The sequence below is a fragment of the Callospermophilus lateralis genome, chromosome X, assembly GCF_048772815.1.
Source record: "Callospermophilus lateralis isolate mCalLat2 chromosome X, mCalLat2.hap1, whole genome shotgun sequence".
In the NCBI taxonomy this organism is placed as follows: Eukaryota; Metazoa; Chordata; class Mammalia; order Rodentia; family Sciuridae; genus Callospermophilus; species Callospermophilus lateralis.
In genome coordinates, this window is record NC_135325.1 from 82,445,930 (window position 1) to 82,449,051 (window position 3,122).

The window sequence follows — 3,122 nt, forward strand, 5'->3', positions numbered from 1 at the left end:
CAACCTCCACCCCCCAAAAAAAAACATGCCGAGTGTTTTTTCTGATATAAGGAGACTGATTCATAGTGGGCTAGGGAGGGAGAACATGAGAGGAACAGATGAACTCTAGATAGGGCAGAGGGGTGAGAGGGGAAGGGCAGGGGCAGGGGATTAGCAATGATGGTGGAATGTGATGGACATCATTATCCAAAGTACACGTTGTATGAAGACATGAAGTGGTGTGAATATACTTTATATCCAACCAGAAAAAAAATTAAAATTACAAAAAGGTATAGTGTCCACTTACAACTAATATTTTTTTTAAAAGCTAGTTGGGGATCATGGGTTAGCTCAGTGGTAGACCACTTGCCTCTCAAATGTGAGGCACTGGGTTCAATCCTCAGAACTACATAAAAATAAATAAAGATAATGTGTCCATCCACAAGTAAGAAGAATATTTATAAAAGAAAAAAACTAGTTGCACCACGAGCAGTGGTGCACACTTATAGTCCTGGTGGCTTGGGAGGCTGAGGCACAAGGATCAAGAGTTGAAAGCCAGCCTCAGCAATGGCAAGGCACTAAGCAACTCAGTGAGACCCTGTCTCTAAACAAAATACAAATAGAGATGGGGATGTGGCTCAGTGCTCAAGTGCCTCTGAGTTCAATCCTCATTACAAAAAAAAAAAAAAAAACAACAAAAAAACACTAGTTGGTAGGATGAAAAAGGCACTAGGTACCCATTGGACATATCTGTTTCTGAGGCCCATATTATTAAAACTTAATAACCTGAATAGCTTTGTAAATCAGAAATCCTATTATTTTCCACCAACAAGGGAGTCCTGATGAGGGTTTAGAAAAGACTCGTCAAGGTAATTTCAATGTGTATTTTGGTGAAGGGGCCCAGGCTAAGGGAACTGGTCAAGTTGCCATAGGATTTCCCTTCTCCAGGGAGGAAACCACCTACTGTTTATGAAGCAGATTCTTAAAAGGGGTCCTCTTCTTGTTCTTCAGTTTCTGGATTAAATCTCACGATAACCTTACTAGTGTTTCATGGATATCCTCTCTTCATGAATGTATTTGAGTACCAAGCATGAGCTCCTAACCACAGAGCTGGTGTCAAGAAGGTTGGTCACCAGGCCCACTGCCAGATCCAGGGAGCAGCTGACAGCCTGGACAACTTAAGTGATTGGTGGCAGATCCTTAGTAAATATACTGGCACACATTCAAATGAGGAGGTAAAACTCTGTTCCCCTTGTATTTACCCACTCTGAAGCAGGGACCCATTCTTGGTCCCCCTTCCCCTTCCCTGAGTAGTTTTATGGCAGTGCTGGAGGCAGAAGCTGTTGCAAGGCAGTGTTTCTCCCATCCTTTATAGAAACTTAAACTTTTGGGGGAAAATGAGCTGCTTGGAATTGGTAGGGAGGGAAGGGCCTCTAAGGACATAGAGAGGGGAGAGGAAGGGAGATTATCCCCAGACAGAGATGGAATTGGAGGTCTACAATTGACTCTAAGACCTGAGTATGGCTTCATATCAATGCTTGGAGGCCTCTGGGAGGTTCACGGAGGCTGGAAATCCATCCATGAGAAAGAGTGTCCTTTTTGGATGGAAGGAAGGATGTAGCATGGTTGGGGTCCTGAAGGCACTGATCTAGCTAGGAAAATGGTCATCTCTGCCCCATGCAGTGCACACATAAGAATGATGATGGCAGAGGCCACACTAGCCAGTATCTTGTGGTTAGGTTCCCACAACTGAGACTGTTAAAGGACATGCATGTTATAACAAGTCTCATTGAACTTTGAAATCTCTTTACTGTTATGAGCTAGGGTATATGGGCAATGACCTATCAGACTCCACTTTACCCTGAGACTCCATATCATGTAAGAAATGCTTCTCCCGTGGGAAAGCCCCACCTCTGTACCCATTAATAGTTACCTAGCATAACATACTTGGCAACACAAAATAGTAATTCTTATACAATGTCAAATGGTTCTCTTTGCTTTCCATTTTTCTTGGGCAGTGTACCTTGTCAGAGATTGATTGTCTAGATGTTAGTAACCATTCTCTAACTTGTACTCAACCATTGTCATTTTGACCCACTTCCCTTCTGCTTGCTTGCTGCTATGCCAACCTGGAAAGTCCTGTAGGAAATACCAATGTACCCATTGCCTTGTCTCATTAGCTGCTCAATTCAGCTTCTGTACTCACTTGATTCCATTGGCTAAACCCCCAAACGTCCCTTTTGTGGTTTTTTGGCTTAAATATGAGGCCAACTGAAGGTGGGTGCACCACTATGATTACCTCATTCTTTGGAGAGCAAACTGTCCACCGCTGGACAGCATTAAATGCTTAATGTGTGGCAATGCGTGGTCTGAGAGTTATTTAAGGGTCTTGGTATAACATTTCTAATGTGTGCTAACCAAATATAAGTGTACCTATTTTACTAGATCTCTGCAAACAATGGGCTTTGCAATATTATGATTTGTTGATATATTTTTCTTGGAATTTTAGATTGATTTTCATTTTCCTTATCATATTTCCATATAAAGGGCCTAAGTCCTTTTGTGCTGCTATAAAAAATACCTAAGACTGGGTAACTTATAAACCACAGAAATTTATTTCCTCACAGTTCTAGAAGCTGGAAAGCCCAAGATCAACATGGCAATATCTTGTGAGGCTATTTTTGCTGCCTAATCACACAGCAGACGGTGAAATGGCAGGAGAGAGAGAAAGAGTGAAAAGGAGCCAAACCTCCACTTTTATAAGGAGCCCACTCCTGTGATAACAGCAATGCTCCATTTTCAGGGCAGGGACTTCACAGTACAATCCGTTCTCAGAGGTTTCACCTCCCAATACTGTCACATGGCGATCAAATCCTAACATGGCTTCTGGAGGGGACAAACTTGCACAACATAGCAGCATACTTCATATGTGGGTACCTAAATTTAATGACAGTGGTCCCATCTATGCCTTGTAAGGTTCTGGAATAATTTTAACAAACCCAATCAATGATTTGATGTTTATATTTGGTGTTTATATCTCATGTGGGGACATGAGAACTTCACACAATTTGGGAGAGGAAAAGATTGTCACAATTTCTTTGTGTAGACACTTACCAACATTTAAGGAAGAAGCAAGTGAGACC